This window comes from Syzygium oleosum, unplaced genomic scaffold (assembly GCF_021117445.2).
Source record: "Syzygium oleosum isolate NSW1041296 unplaced genomic scaffold, Sole_v2.1 Sole_v2.63, whole genome shotgun sequence".
Classification (NCBI taxonomy): domain Eukaryota; kingdom Viridiplantae; phylum Streptophyta; class Magnoliopsida; order Myrtales; family Myrtaceae; genus Syzygium; species Syzygium oleosum.
Window position 1 is genome coordinate 317,132 of NW_026607547.1, and position 16,810 is coordinate 333,941.

At 45.7% G+C, this 16,810-nt stretch overlaps 1 non-coding gene across 1 annotated transcript; it reads left to right on the forward strand.

Annotated features, from left to right (window-relative positions):
* Positions 1 to 11,291: 11,291 nt before the first annotated feature.
* On the forward strand, positions 11,292 to 11,363 carry TRNAE-UUC (transfer RNA glutamic acid (anticodon UUC)). The gene has a single exon. It is a non-coding gene; the product is annotated as a tRNA-Glu (tRNA).
* Positions 11,364 to 16,810: the final 5,447 nt, after the last annotated feature.

The following is a 16,810-nucleotide window of genomic DNA, read 5'->3' on the forward strand; positions in this document are numbered from 1 at the left end:
CATCGTATCCCGGACGCCCTTCTTTTAGCCAACTCCTTCGGCTTACTTCAAATAGCATGCTGACTTACTTCCTCTAGCTCTATCCACTGGGACGGACTTTAAGCCTTTCTCTTCTTTACCTGATTCTGCTTGAACTGAAATAGCTCTAGCACGAGGGTAGACTGACTGGCTTGCGGGACTCATGCTAACAAATTGCTCAACTACTCGCTTCCAGTCTTCCGCTCTCTGACTCTAACTCTAGTTCTGTGCTTGACTCGAGTGGACTAAAGAGCTTGCTTGAAGGTCTAAGCTACCTAAAAGAAAAGGCAAGGAAACTTCTAGGAAAAGAACTCAACTGCCTGCCCTCCCTCGCTATCAGATGAGAATATGAAAGGAAAATCCAATCCCTAAACTGACACCACTCGCGGGACTTGCTGGCAGATCGACTACTCGCAGGAAGAAGAGGAAACACTAGAAGACTTTCACACCATAGATGACTGGCTGGGAGATTCGGAGATTCAAGTTACAGGCTAATCCCTAACAGACTCACTGGATGGAACGGAGTAGCTCTACCATAGGGAGAGGAACGTCTGGCTTGCGAGACTACAGCTTCAAGTCATACAGCTTACTGGCTTGCTTCCAGTCTCGGGCATACTGAATGAAAGATCGGAGATACACTACTGGCTGGCAAGCTGACAGGAAAGATTTCGAATTTCCGAAACTGGAACTTGCTCTTAAGCTATAGTACTTTCTTACCGAGTAGTAGAAAGTTCCACTCTTAAAGACAAAATAAGATAAGTTACTGGCTACACAGACTAGATTGACTGCCACTGACTGGCTTCCTTCCTTGATTGAAAGTTCCGCTCCGGAATTGACAAGTTACATGCTTTATATGAAGTAACCTATCTTCCCGGGAAAGAGAAAACATTGCTTGCTTTAAATCACTTCCTTCCTGGCTGTCTATTCGATTGTTGTAAGATGTGATAGAGCCAATCTCTAAGTAGGGTATGCTATTTTGAATGGAATGCTTACGGATTTCGGAATCAAGCTACGGGCGACGTGCTGGACGGAGAGAGGGACTTACTTTGAATACGGAATAGCCGGAGTACGGTTGGAAGGGGCTGCTGCCAAGGTGGAAAGGCATTAACCAAAGACAAGACTGGAAAAGTGGAATGAAAGAGAGAAAGAAAAATTTTCCTTAGTTGGTCTATATCCAAAACAACCGAAAAGCTCTTCCAATGATCAATCTTCTTCAAAGCCCGAAAAACATAGGTTTGGATGAAGTCATAATGGTCTTTGAAGCAAAGTCTTCCGTTCCACAAACATGGATTTATTAAGGTTTCACGAACCAACCGCATCCCTACTCCCAACGGAAAGAGGAGGAGCTACAATCAAATCTATTAGAAACTGTCCTAAGACATTCTAAACCTTGCCCACCTCACAATCGAATTTCCATAGCCTAGCTTCCTACTAGCAACTCAAAATAAAGGAAGGAAAACTTCAACTCGAGACACAGCACTTCTGACTCATTAGGATAGCTTTAAGCAAGGAACATTGTCTTGCGGCTTACCTGTTCTATAATAAAAGCACATTATTCACTGCGCTTGACTTTCTGTAATTGAAAGCAGTGTGCGTCATCGTCTTCAAATGTCTACCGTACTTGATCAGTCAAGTTAGTTCACGAGTTAAAGTCATTTCAAGTTTTTTATTTCTGTCTTATTGCAGTCGAATCTCAGCTTTTTCTAAAATAGAGCTAACTTTCCTGATATAAAATGAACACCTACCTACTCTCCTTTCCTTTGAGTGAAAAAAAGGATAACGAAAACTTTCCTACTGAATGGCTCGAACCTTCTTTTCATGCATGATTGTACACTTACGGTGACCGGCTTGAATAAAGCACTTTGGGCGGAGCTTCTTGATCAATGCATGGAAAAAAGCTCGAGATTTCTATTTATCAGGTCTCTCTGTTTCAATTTCTTTCTTGACAGTTCTTGTTTATTGAAAGTGAAAGTGATGTAATGAGACACTTTTCTACTTTTTCTGTCTTTTTTAGTTCACGTTAGTGAAAGTTAGACTTGATAGCTGTACAAGCAGGGTAAACTACGGGATCGGATCGTTCACCTCGGATACGAATGCTGTCTGTCCTTCCAAGGGAGAGTATGGAAAGTACATTGTCTTTCAATACATAGGTCGCTGTAATGGAATAGACTAGGAGCCAAGGAGTTATTTCCCCGTCCTATTCTCATCTATCTGACCGACGAGCATGAGTTGATCTCCTACCACTTGCTCTATCAGATGTTTGCCCAAGGGCTAGCAATGGAGGATGTGAGACCAGTAACTTCTTCTGATAGCTACCAGTCTGCAAGGTGTGCCCTCAGTCCTGACCCTGACAAGACTAGTTCTCTCTCCCCCACCAGCTAAGGCTCTAAATGACTTGATGCCAAAATTTGTAAATGCTTGACCTTGACTGTCTGGACAAGATGAGAAGCTAGTCGTTGTTCGGGAAATTGCATAATAATCACTGGGAGTCGTAAAAAGTCTCACAGAAGCTCTAGCTGCTTAAGACTTGCTGCTTGAAGAACTTTTTGTAAATTCTTTCCCCGCGGCTGATCTCGACTGGTCTAGTGGACTGAAAGATAGGTATAAATTCTTCCCACGGGGAAGTATATAATTTATATACTGAGCTTTTAATCAGCTCCAGGAGCTGCTTTCCCTGTGCTTGACTCTGAGGCTACTTCTATAAAACGGGGATGAGACTTCCTTCCCGGTAGCTCACAATCAGTTGAAAACCCCCTTGGCCGTAAAAAGAAGGGCTTAAAGACTCGTCTGACAACGCCATACTCTTTTCTTAGAAGGAAAGAGAAAGACTACAAAGGGATAAAGCTGCTTACTAGTCTGGATCTCCTGTGCGTCAAATTAGAAGGAAGGCATATGGAAGAAGGTCCGAAAGACCTATGAGTTCGCCCAAGAGCTGCAACAAGGACAAAAAAAGTACTTCCTGGGAAAGGGATAGTCTGACCTAAGAAAGGAGCTAGTGGGGTGGAAGATGAAAAGCTAGATGTCGTCAGCTTTCCGAGTGAAACTAAGAGAAGGAGACAAGTCGGGAGCTAGTCGAAGTGCGGGAAAGTCTATAATAGGGTTAGCGGCTAGGAGTTCTGCCCGGGGATGATGTTGATGCTGGACCAGCTTCTTTACCCGATGATCCAAAGAGATTCCAAAAAAACTAGGACCTGAGAGAGTTCCCCCGTTGGAAGGCGAATAAGAGATCCAGTTTTTTCTACTTGTGGTGTGCATGACCCGAACAAGGAGATGTCTAGCCAATCAGAGGAGTTGTTGCACAGCGTCCAGGGGCTTCCACGCCAGGAAAGAGAATCACTCAACAGTGGCAGTGCCAATTCGGTTGGAGATCTTTGTCCCAATTCCGAAGATTCCGATTCGATTTCTCCTGATCCAGCTTCCATACTTTCATCTGCTACTGAGAACATTATCATTGCCTTTTGATTTGGCACTTACTAGCATTGGTCCAGCAGTGACTTTGTTCTTCCCGGCTGAAGCGTTCGGTTCATTAGATACTGAGAAAGACTTTTTCCTTATAAGATAAGTGGGATTCCCAGCTATCCTTCCATCCGCCCTTTATCAAGCTACAAGTCAGTTTGCCTGGCCCTCATATGGATGAGGACCTCGAAAGCTCAACCTCCTTTCGTAACAACTTCCCTGGTATGACCTTCGCGAAGAATAGAATCTCAATCTCTCTTAAGCCATCTCCACGAAAGCTTGACTGCCCGGCCAATTATCATTGCCTTGAACAGCCTCACCTCCCATCACACATAAGGGGAGCAGGCTTCGCAATCTTCCATATGTATCTTGGAAGACCACAGCTATCTAGGAACGAATGATAGAAAGGAATGTCAGGTGGGCTTGCGCTGTAGAGAAGAGTTATTGTTGAGACAGAGATTTGTCCTCGGAGAGGAGGCCCAACAGGGGGCAGTGGCTATTACACTTTCTTTTTAAAAAGAGATTTGAAGGGATGCTACAATCTTGTCTAGGCAGGAAGGGCTTTTTTATTCACACCATTGAAAGGTTTTTTTTCATGAATAGCATGAAACATAGGGGCCTTATTGACCAAGCAGGAACCGGGGATAAAAGTTTCATTGATTCATCTATCTCAAATAGGGAAAAAACTGAATCAAGAAGGGGTCAGCTGAGCTCGAAAGGGGTAGCCGGTCGTCGGCTAGGAGCTCTGGCCGGCAACGAAGCTAAAGCTTCACACTGGTCCACTCGCAACTTACACGGCTAAGTTCCAACTCTATGTTGATAAGAAAAAATAAAATCCCCTAACCTAAGAAGAAGACTTTCCACTATTCCAACAGAAAGGGCCAATTTAAATGCTCCATAGAGAACCCCCTCTGTCTCGTTCCCGTCCAACTCACCGGGAGATCGAAGAGCGGTTTGCGCTTTGCGCCCCAGCCCCCAACACTAATAGATGCTTAGATACCTGCAACTGAATCTGTAAGCGGCGCAGGGCAGGATGGACGAGAAAAGCGGCGAGAAGAAGACAAAGAGAGGGAGGGGGGACCTGCTTCTACTGCCTTCCCTTTCTACTTCTAGACTGGTTCGTCGGCGGGACAGCGAGCCAAGATCCGATTTGTCAATCGCCGAATCCATGCCATGTAACCTGGCAAAGGAGAAAGAGACGATGGCAACGCACCTCATACAAGAGGGAGGGGGTCCGAACAGCCTTGTACGTACGCCGCCCACGCGAAGAAGTTCTTCTCTAATTCCAAAAGGTCAAGCCACCATTCTTCAGTGATGAGCTCTAACGAACAAATATAGAAAGATTATGTTTTTTCCCAGAGAGAAATGTCTTTCCACTAGAATAGAACAAGTCCGCTGCGAGCCGAGCGAACTACATTACTCAACCGAGCCGAGGCACTATTCACAAAGTGGAACTTTATACTATCTTTACTAAGCCAACCGCCCCTTCTCCTATACCTGGCTGCTTCTCGCTCACCAAAGCGTACTTCGTTTCCCGGGACGAGCGGCTCCTTCTTTCTTCCAACTAATTGGTAATAAAGCGGTTTTTCCCTTAGGTTCTTCCCTGACCTTAGATGGAGAAAGAAATGCTTAAGGAAAAGGCGCTCTCGAAGCTGACGCGTCAGTCCTCTCTTATTGCCTTCTTTGAACCGGCGTAAGGAGGTTCAGTCAAGTATAGTATAGTGCGGCTTAGGCTTCTAGTAGCACAAAATAAAGACAAATTACTATGCTAGTTCACTCTAGAAGACCTAGTCTTAGTAGTCGTATAGATTAGTTAGATTTGTAGAACAGAAGAAGAGCCTTGACTTGATATTCTATTAGTAAAGCGTTAGCACCCCTATAGAGTAAGGCTCTCTTCTGGATAGCTGCGAAGCCTTCCATGTTGGTATGGAGACTTTGTTTGCTTCCCGTTCGCTGAACAACCCCCCTGTTGCAACACTTAACTATGCTTCAAAGGAAAGGGCGAACTCCACCTATTTTTGAGCTATTGAATTAGGCGATCCGAAAATAAATCTCTTTCTCACTCCCCTCTATCAGAAAAGGGGGCGTCGGCTCTGAAATGGTGGTAAGGCAAGCTGTATGTATCTAGGTAGAAGTAGACCTCGAGCTCCGGGGCAACAAGGGATAGGGCTGGTTTGGAACCCTAACCCGAAGGGAACTATATCCAACATCCGGGTCAGACTATCACACATGAGACTCGCCTGGGCTATCATCGAGACCAACTCACTTCTCTCTCCTTAACGTCTGGTACCATTGCCCCGCCACTCTGCCTGTCTTCTTGTGGCCGGGTCGGGTCATTCTTCACTCCTGTTACAAGGGAGACCTCTCTTCGCATACCGACCCTCCAGTTAGTTCCACTTCTGGGACGAAGCTGAGCACTCGGGGCATAAGGGCCCGCGGTGATTATTAACATGCTTTTCCAGCCCATATCTTCCCACCTCCGGTCACATGAGCTTTCGAGAGCCCGGTCCGGATCTAAACGATTTTTTATGTATGTCTCATGTCTTTCAGCTCAGCGGGATCCAGAGAAAGACAGACCTACCCACCAGTTCTAAGTGGCAAGATCAATCAAACAAAATTGGATCAAGAGAAGAACCAGTTTTATTCTTCAACTATATCCCATCGTATACATCGTAATAGAACCTAATTTTCAAATCAGAAAGTACCCTCTCTATTCTTAGGTAGGCCTGCACGTTTTAGGTTTTCCGGAAGGAATGGAATGACTAATGTGATGTGAAACCTCCACAAAGAAAAAGCTCCTTGGACTTCCCTATCCGTATGGCCGGCCAATCCGTGACAACCCCACAACAAAGAGTGAAATGCCAAGCCCTTTCTCTATTAAAGCAACAAGCATGCGCTCAAAATACCTCCTAAACCCTCTCCCACCTTTTCTATCTATCCTTAGAAGTAGGGTAGGGCGAGTGTCCTACCTAATTCAATGATTAGAATAATGAAGAAGGGAGAGGTCTTCAAAAAAACCTATACTCCCACTTTCCTTTATTTGATATTTCCAAAAGGTGAGATTTCGCACCAAAATTGGGTGGGCCCCAAACCAAACATAAGAGTGAGCACTCATTCTTTCTTTATGGGGAGAACCGCATCTATTCAAAGGAAATGTTTCGGCCTGCAGGAGAGGCATCTGACTTTCCTACTGACTGAATCACTTGAATCAGTTGAAGGAGCTTTCTACAGGAAGAGTTGCGACTCAGCGTCGGGGCGGGCGGGGGTTCATGACGAGTGGGCATGAACTGTAACCAAACAAACAAAAGTAAGCCAACCACGAATTCCTGAACCGTAAAGGGAACCACCCTGTAAAGTAAAGAGCCTCGCCTAAAGGACCAGACCCGGAGCTGAGAACAAGATCGAAAGCGCAACTTCTCATTCGAAGCATGAAAGTGGTCAGGTCACTTAGAGCCGGAAGAGAGAGGAGTGGCCAAGTAGAAGGTTGGGGGTTGCTCGAAATCTGTCAAATACGATCCCTTCTTTCTCTATTCAATCCACGGCCTACCTCGATACACCTGTGTCACAACGGCTGATCTTTTGAGTTATGGAAGCCGGAGCATTGGTCAAGAGAGAGAAGAGAAAGAAGAGGAACTATAGATCAAGAAAGTCACATTAGCTACACCAGACCAGACACACCTTTTTTTTTTACCTATTTTTTGACTGACCGGATCGGTCACCCCTCAGCCCCCTATCACTTAAAGGCAGAGCTAACCCAACATTCTACTGTTCTCTAAAAGGCCTGCCTATTCTATTAGTCAAGCTTGGAGAACATAGTACTAGGACTTACTAGATGAAAGCCCGTGATTGGTGAAGGGCTTAAAAGCGCCTTAGGTAGCTGCTATCTATCGGATCTTAACTAAGAAGTTAGGTAGGTGGTTGAGTCGAAGCGGAGAAGGAGACTAAGTCATCGGTCGTGCCGGGATTGATTTCCTACTTCCAGCTGAATGAGGGCCACACAGCCGTCAACCCTGCTGGAAGTGCTTTCTAAATCCAATCTCCTGGTCTTTCGTTCGCTATTCGAATTCTGGACCAGTAGAAATGTACGAAAGGTGGTCTTGTCCTTTCCTTTCCAACTAGTAGCTTCGTCGTTGATCTCTCCTCTTCCCGGCCGGCTGTGACTCGTATGTCCAGACAACGACTATCGATTCCTAACGAACCCATAGATTCTTCTACCATTCGACCAGATCTTCTAGATTGTATTAAAATTCTCCGGTCTCGAGCAACTTTACTAATAAAAAAAGGGCTTTTTCAGCTGGATCCAGAACGAATAGGAGATCTATCAGTACGCCATCCGCTCCATATCTTTCGTAGTTTAGGAACTCGTCCATCCACGGGACACCTTTCGTAGTGAGGGAACTCCTCTGTTTTTAGCTTGACGAGCGACTTGAGTTTCCGAAAAACGCATAAACCCCGGGATTTTCGTAAAAGAGGGACGAATGACAAGGGACTTGAGTGACTCGCCCTAATCAATAAGCGGGAGAGGGGCGAAGAAAGTCGATCGGCTACTAGAGAAAAAACTACTAGAGACGAGCAAGGGCAAGGGACGCACTCGACGAGCAGACGAGGGACGAGTGGTAGGAGCCGACAAATAGTAGTGCCGGTTCAGTGAAGTCAAGTCTTTACGTCTATAGGGGCTCCCTGACGATCCCGAACTTTCAAAAAGTGATGGGTATGTGTTCTTTCTTGGCACCATCTTTCTTTGTTATGACAACCTAAAAAGAGATAGGGATACGGAGCTTGACTTGAAATGAAAAGAAAGAACTGGCACTGCCCCCCCCAACAAGGCAGATAGGGCACTTTTTGCCTTCCTTAAGTCCAGGATACGAAAACAATTCCTCCCCACTAAAAAGAGCGATTGAGAGTGGATTGACGGTTCGATAGTGTCGAGAAGGTATTAGCCACCGGTGACCGTACTTTCGTAAAAGCACCATTGGGCGGTGGTTCCTCTCTTTCCTCTTTAACCTCGAACAAAAAATCGATCTCGCCATCAGCTCGACTAAGAGTTCCGAATCGAAAAAGTAAACTGAACTTGACTTAAGACGAAGGAACCGAGTGCCGAAAAAAACCGTTTTCTTAAGGCTTAAAACTACTAGTCATGTTGACGACTATGAAAGAAAAGTAAGGAAGTCCTTTTCTTGACTTGGCCTGCGTGCATTATACCTAGCCCCTTTTTAAAGAACTTGATTTCAATCTCAACAAAGAAATGAAAGCATAACTCTTTGCTTGTTGCCCTCTTACTCTTTTAGCCTGCCTTGTGGAGGTCTCTCGGGTGTCTACGGCAGATCCGATCAGTCTCGTGATGAAGAGAAGTCTTTTCCCATCTTCAACTAAGAAAGGTATCGTCACGACAACTTCATTTGTCCGGTAAACTACTCGGGGCTCCCCATGGTTTAGTCAAAGGGAGGGGAGATTTTCTCTTCATCCGGGGGTTCATTTCATTCATTATGAACTAAAAAGTGTAAGGCTGATTAGTGAGGTCTTAAAAACTTCATAGAATTCATGATCAGCCATCCCATTTGTGCTTTCAGCAAGTAGGCGACGCGAATCTATGGTTTCTTTCAATCGGATACCCATTGCTTGGATGCGTTTGAAAGCCTCGAGATGACTTGCAGAAAAAATGCTTTCTAGGTTTGTCTTGTGTCTCCGTAACAAATGGTCCATTTATTGATGGGCGAACGACGGGGATTGAACCCGCGCGTGGTGGATTCACAATCCACTGCCTTGATCCACTTGGCTACATCCGCCCTTACCCCCGCACAGGTTTCAGTCTCTATCTACGATCAGATCCTTTCTGAACCCCCCGCTATCAAAGAGAAGCTTTTTCCTATACTCTAGTTGCAAGTCTATTGTTGTGTTTTGGAATTAGGGGAAGCAAAGCTTCAACAAGTAGAAGCTTCCTGGCAAAGCTTCAAACAAAGAGGTTGGGCTGTTCACTTCATTGATTTGACTTCACTCTTTACTTAAGATTAAAGATAGGGGCCGGGCGGGCAGTGAAGGCTCGTTTAGTAGACAGCGAGCGAGCAGTAAGCACCTTCTTTCTCAAAGTCAACTTTTTCCCTTGTTGCTTTAGAAAGATTGCAGGGTCGCGTTAGCGACCTTCCTTCAGCTGGCTCCGCCCTATCAACTCTATTCATCTCTTTTTTCCAATGGATATTTAGGGATCTCTCTTCTTCATAGATCTTGAAACCAGATCAATATCCATTTATCAATATATCTATCTATCGATAGAAAGAGATAGATCTCTATCTGGATCTATCTCCATATCTAAATATGGAAGAACCAACACAACAAGGGCGTAACCAACGGAAGGTTCTCACCCTGTCCCCGACATTGTTCTCCGACGATGTCCCCTGGGCGAAAGGGGCCACCATTCTCTTTCTTCAATCGTTCTGATCAGGACAAGTGGGTTGGTTTGTTTCCTCCTCCTATATACGCAATTCTCTGTCTTCGTTCGTGATCATGTTGGGCGAAAGGTAGTTGTAGAGGAGCGGCTGTGAAAGGGCGATTCCCCCTTTCCATTGAAGTAGGGTTCCAAACCCACCATTCCGGCCTATTATTGATAGGGATTTTACTGATTCTGAAGGTAGCTTGCTTACCAAGCCACCCACTTGAGAAGCTAGTCGCCAGAAAGAAGCGACGAGGAAGCGAAGCTGTCTACGAAGCGGTAGCTTCCCCCCCTGTAGTCGTAGTACTAGGCTCGTCGCTACTTTGATTCAAAAGGTAACCGACGGTTCCCGACTTTATCCGGTTTCCGCAACCGTAACCATTTGTCACTCCGATTATTTCATCCAACAACCTTTTTTCTTATTTCAATTCAATAGCGGTACGCTCTAAAAAAAAAGTAAAGGATAAGCTTGCAGCGGTAGCTTCCCGCCTCCTTCATTCTTACTGCCTCCTTCGGTGAGAAGTTCCCTTCCCTTTTCTAAAATGCCTGATTGGTCTGCCTCAGCAAATGTACAAAGTGGAGCTACCCGCTGTTTGGCTGACCCTCTTCTTCCCATTCGGGTTGGGTTGACCCAGAAGTAAAGTAAGAAGGAATGGAACCACTGGAGAGTCGTCTGCAGTTCAAACTTGGGCAAAGACGACTTACTTTGGAAGCGGAACACGAACCGATTTCCGCTATTCCGGGTTCTTATTGAGCGTAGCGAAATCAAGGTTTATGAGAAAGTCAGCGAAGTTTCTATTTCTACCTTTGCGTAGTCTCGGTCCACAGTGGAAGGCCCCGCACCTGAGCCTCGTTAGACTCAGCGGAAGTGGTTGGTGTAAGTGAAGAGAATAGAAGAGATGAAGTCTGTCCCTTAGCCTAGTCTATATCTACAGCTGACGCAACTCCGTACCGACGCCTCACTACTACTTAATTAATTTAATTAATTAATGGCTAAGCGATTTCATAACCTGAGCTTTCCTTAACCAGCTGACCTTACTTCGTAACCTTAACCTACTTTTTTTCTTACTTTAGGCATAGGCCTTCGCCACTTCAAAGGGGAAACATGTTCACCTATTTTCTTTTTTTAATTCGAAAGAACGGGGCTATTCTGTTCAGGGGGGATGAAAGACAAAGAAAGGGATCAGGGGGCTTGATGATCGGAGAAAGGGAAGGGGCGTGGTTGGTGTGTCACTGGGGCGGTGGGAGAACCCGTAGGAAGGGGGGACGACCCGCCGAATTCACATCAGAAATCGCCAACATGAACACAAACGAAATCTTGAATTGCGTATAGAAAGAAAACGAACCACTTCTATTCTCGGAGCTGAGGTATATGAAGAATGGCTTTTTGGTCCCTTTCGTCCAGTGGTTAGGACATCGTCTTTTCATGTCGAAGACACGGGTTCGATTCCCGTAAGGGATAGGTACTCATTCCCGGCCGCTTTCAGTTAGTGTTCATTGCTGAGTGATCGCTCGCTATCTGGCTGGAAAAGGTGGTCCGGAAGCAAAAATACTTCTTTTTTTCAATTTTAGAATCTTTAAAAAAAAAAAAAAATACGATCGATAAGGATCTAATACGAACCTTGACGCCCGACGGGCGATAAAGGTAAGGTAAGGGACGGAACCAATGCTGTGTGGAAAGATGCAACGAGGAAACCTCTTCCCGGTCGAAAGCCGTGCAAAGACCTAAGAGGATACTGCAGCTTCCTCGTAACGGTAGAAAGAGGAAACGCTAAGCGAAAAAGGTGTTGATTGCTTAATGAGTTATGGCCACTAGTCATTCGGATTTATCTTTATTCATTTCAGTATTCTCACTGGGCATTTAGCTAGCCTATATCGCCGCTTTCGCTTCCGTACTCAACCGTCTCTCTCCTTAGTCCGATCTAGCCTCTATTGATGGAGACGGTTTTCATACTCCCTTTATGCAATTATGAACTCCCCGTCCCTTACTCGTCTTTTGAAAGCCAGAACATTCGCATAGAGAAGTATCTCTATCACGCATGCTCCTCCACTGATGACAAAATGACCTTATATCCTCTTCTAGGAATTCCTACCCACCTATAAGAGAGGGGAAACAAGTAAAAGAGTATTATGCATGAATATGCTTGTGCACTGGAAATATCTCATAGCGGGAAGGCCCAGAGATCATAAAGGATGGGATGGGAATGGAGGCATTCCAGCCCAACATACTCCGATGAATGGGTCGAGAGAGATAGGGAGGAGAGTGGGATACAGGAAGTATAGTGAACAGTTGAGTGGCTATCCAACCATTCAATCGGCTATGGAGGGAGGTTTCAGCAAGCGGGTAAACCGATGATGACTAGTAAAAACTTAGGTAGGTCGATCGTCGCTCATAATAGTAGTGGTAAAATCTGCACTAAGAAATTCGATAAAGACAGAACTCTTAGTAGCCAAACCGAGAAAGAGTTGCTCGCATGAAGCACATGGGCTGATTTCAGTAGCAGTAAGGGAGTTTTTCATTATTCCCACTTCTTCTTGCTATGATTGTGCACTATTCAAGACGACTTGAAGTCAGCAGCTTTATTTGAGAGAGAATAGGGAGTAAGGGGATTGGGAAGTCTCCGATTCAGTAGGCGCCTCTAGGGGAGCAGCAAGATGGGCTGTGTCTGACTGTCGACGAGAGTTTGCGTTCTGCCGCTTTCCCGCTTCGCTAAAGTATTTCGAACTATAATGCCACTAACCCACCTTCTGAGTGGAAGTGCCTTTGTAGCCTAGATCGTGCTCAGCTGGATAGGTTCTTACTCTTACTTACGGATCGAAATAACATAATATAGAAAGAGCTAGAGCCCCGCTGTTCTAAAGCACAAGTAAGGGCTTTTGTTCCACCAGAGAGAGTATATTCTCACACTGAATCAATCATTCAAAGGAAGGGGGTTGGCGGGGAAGGTCAGTGAGTTGAGAAGCAGCTTAGCGTTCAACCGTTACCTCTGGAAGTAAGGGCGTAGTAATCCCCGACCTAGGGAATGGAATGAGTTATAGATAGAAAGAGAGTGGGACTGGATCCTTAGGGGAACTTTCCTAGTTATGATGTGTGCGTGCGATTATCTAGTCATCTGAGCTCTTGTAAAACGTACACATGTATCAATCACACACCCCGCTCTGCTATTTGTCACTTCTCAGTTGGCCACGATCACCTGCCTGCAGAGCCGGTCCAAAGGCCTACTATCCGGAAAGAAAAAATATCCGGAGTAAGAACTCTCAACTGGGCTCAGGTGAGGTAGGTAGATCATTCGAGTGGAGGTACTACCCAGACATGGCGGAAGCATAGGCATTGATGCAGGAGCAAGCAGCATCCGGGTGAAAGCAGAGTGGCTAGTTGTTAGTCGCCTCCACTATCGAGTAAGGTTTGGTTGGGACCGAGCTGTGGAGAAGTGGACACAAATCCCGCCTCCCGAACCGTTGAACAACTACTATAATGGCCTGGCGATGAAAACTTCGATTCGCTCCACAAAGCTAGCTCCTGCCCTGCCCCGTCATCAATTTAAAATGGAAAAAGAAATTTAGGGGAGGGAGTGATGCCTCTTGACCTCAAAAAGGGAAAGGTTTGATACTCCGTGCCTCAAGACTCTTGATGCTTGAGATGCGAGATGTTGCCTACTATCTCATTCTGGAACACCAACCAGTCTGTATCGAATTCCCTCTCCCTTTATAATATAAGTAAGGTCGAGTGCTCATTGCTTCGCCCAGGATGATAATTCTAATAATTCATATTCATTTGCAGTATATGAACCGGTTGATTTGGTTGAGTCAGTGGATGAGCCAGAAGTTGGTAAGGTTGGTGAGTCAGTTGGTTAAGTTACTCATGATCGTGAGCTAGAGTAGCATCACTAGCACTGACATAAGTAGCAGCTCCAGGTCCGGAACTAGTAGACCCAGAAGATGTTGAGTCAGTTGGGTTCAATCGATTCTGTTGATTCTGCAGACGGTGACTCCTGCTGCGGTAAGACATACCGAAGTAATAGGAACAACCTAAACAAGAGGGGCTTCTCGACTACCAGAATGCGGGGAGGAACCACCTGGCCTTAGATTCTAAAAGTTTAGGGGCATATGTGCTCAATAAATTCGCTGGTGGTCCAACAACTACCGTTGCCATGTCTCCGTCCAACCATAGGAGTGGATTTATCCCATAGCAGGGAGTTTTAATAAAACTATTCTAGTGGGAGGGGGTTCGATGGGTTCAACAACTATAGGCAGGGGCTGGTCTGAGAGGGTACTCTACGGGTCTCATGGCCCGGTTTCGGGTCTGTAGCATTTCATATTGTAGGTTGTGGAACCGAACGATTTACAACTGGGCCTGAAACCGCTCATGCTCCTTCCTCTGCCTCTGAAACTGCTCTTGCTTATGGTAGTGGATAAATTGGTGGACATGTATCTGCTGCCTATGCTGCTGGTGGCTCGACTTTTTATGGTTCGGGGAGGAGGCATAGTGCAGCCGATCTGCTCAATTCTGCAAATCCTGTGAATATTCAAGTTGCAGTGTATGCCAGTGTGGAAAGAGTACTATTGGCATCTACTTTGCAGTCTTCGAGGTCTAGGCTATCCGATGGGTGGTTTACCGGGGTCAGATGGGAGGGTATCACCACGCTATGGTGCGGGAAAATTGGCCTACTTGTCTCGGTTCCTTCACTCGAGCTAACTGCATCGGATATTGCATTTTCACTGCTAGAAAATCAATCATTATATAGTAGAGACAACGCTACCTCCTCTTCCCCCCGGTGGAACTCCCTTTAGAGGATCCAGTTCAAGCATCATCCTAATCAGACTTGAGGATGGCATCTGGGATCGTTCTTATCCATTCATCTCTTTCCCTTGAGCCTGGTTTGAGCTTCTTTATCGGCTTGAGCTACCTATTGTATTGAGTTGCCTCCCCCGTGAACTACCTTGGGAAAAGAAGAACTGAAGCCCTATTCACAGCTTTTTCGATCTATCTAAGCTACTACGTCCATTTGTGATTCAATCGATGCTAATTCGGCTATTAAGGTAAGGTTGGCCTGGAGCCGGGTATAGTTTATGGCCTTTTTTTGCCTGGTCTTTTATCTGCCTTGAGGCCAGGTGTGGGATCGATTTAAATAAAGTCTAAGATTGCCGGGTCCTCCCTTGCTTCTGTCTTCCTCTAGCAACTGATTTTTTTCTTCTTAACTGACTGAACCACCATGAGGGTATTCTCAAGCAGTGGACTCGATAGCATTTGTCCTAACATGGTATTCACCAAGAGCTTTTTCTTTCTAAGAACAGAAATCCCTTCTTGAACAAGCCATTCAAAGAGGGCATTAGATGACATCTAATTTTTTTGCATTTGCTTTCCTTAGGACTAGACTAGGCTAAACCTTGTCTTTTTCATTGGCATTGAACTACTTACTTCGACAGTTGTGATTCCGCTTTCATGTCTTGGATTGAGCTTTCACTCCGGCCTTTCCCCATGGACAAGAAGTTGCTTGTCCGATTCTATACCATTCAATAGCACCGCAGTCAAGGGATTCGAGCGCACCTAGCTAGCAACTGGCTTTCACTCCGGCACCTGCGCATACGTGCTCCTTTACTGCCTACACCTACGCTCACGAAAGACAAAGCCACTCACGAATCCATTTTCTTGCTCCTGCTCTGGACCTTACTTACTGCTGGCTTTGAGCTTTCTTGCTTGCTATTGCTATGCGCCAGCTAGCGGAATACTTTACCGAATGCGCCAACCAACCTCCGGTTCCGGGCCTACGTGTGCCAACTCCAACTAGGAAACTATTAGCGCTTGGGCCTAAGCTCCTGAACCAGCAGGAAGAAGAAGCGCACCCAAACCCCCCACTTCTGACCGGAAAAGTATTTTTTTTTTTTCAAAAATGTTTAGCTGACCAAGTAAGGGCTGAGTGTGATGTGGGCGGGATGTATTTAAATAAAAGATAGGATATGTGTAACAAGGAAGCGAAGGTACCGGATTGGATTGACCCCTTGCCCTTACCATTAAAGGGGAGTTGACCTATTATTTGATTGGAGAGTTTCCGGGCTGGCCTAGGATATTGATTTCAATAAATTCATTCCCTCTTTCCTGTGTATTTCCCCATGGGGGCTTAAGACCCCCTTCCTTAACTCAACTCATGCACTCAGAAATCTCTCCTGACTGGAGTCCTTCTCTTCCCGAAGAGCTGATGAGCGTGGGATATAGATTCAAAAGAGATATGTGTGTGGTCTTCGTGTGCCTCCACCTACAGGGCTGACTATGCCTACCATCTTTATCTTTGCCTCCCCGTCCTACCCTACCATGTTGGGTTTTCACCCGCCCCTTATTCCGCATTCCCATACTGATTTTTATGCATCTTTTAAAATTTCGGGTATTTCTTTTAAATTTGTATTATCTTCTGCAACTCCCACAAGTGGGAATACATTTCTTTATAATAAATAAAGAGCCAAGCGGATCCGAATTCCTTCTCCATCCGCATCTATATAAAGAAGAGGAAGCGCCTTGACTCGTCAACCCCCGACCGAGACGAGACCTAGATGGCAACCTAACCTAGTACGTCATAATTTAGAAAGGGAACACCCCCCAGAGCCAGAACACAAGCGCCGACCTCTCCGCCACCAGCACAAGTGACTAAGAGAAGATCACGTCCTCGAAGGTGGCGGTATCACCGTCTACAGGTCGAGTCACGAGATCGAAAGTGCAAATACTCGACGCCGTGAATCAAGAAATTCGGGTGATAGACGAAGGCCTTGGTCCATCGGTGCCTTAGGGGCAATCATCTGCACCAGTGTATAAAAAGACATTTTAAATTCTTAGAGTAGCGAGGAGAGCTTATGGACAAAAAATGAGGATTCCGGCGGCTTTTGTCACTTATGATCAGTGTTCACAAGAGCGAGACG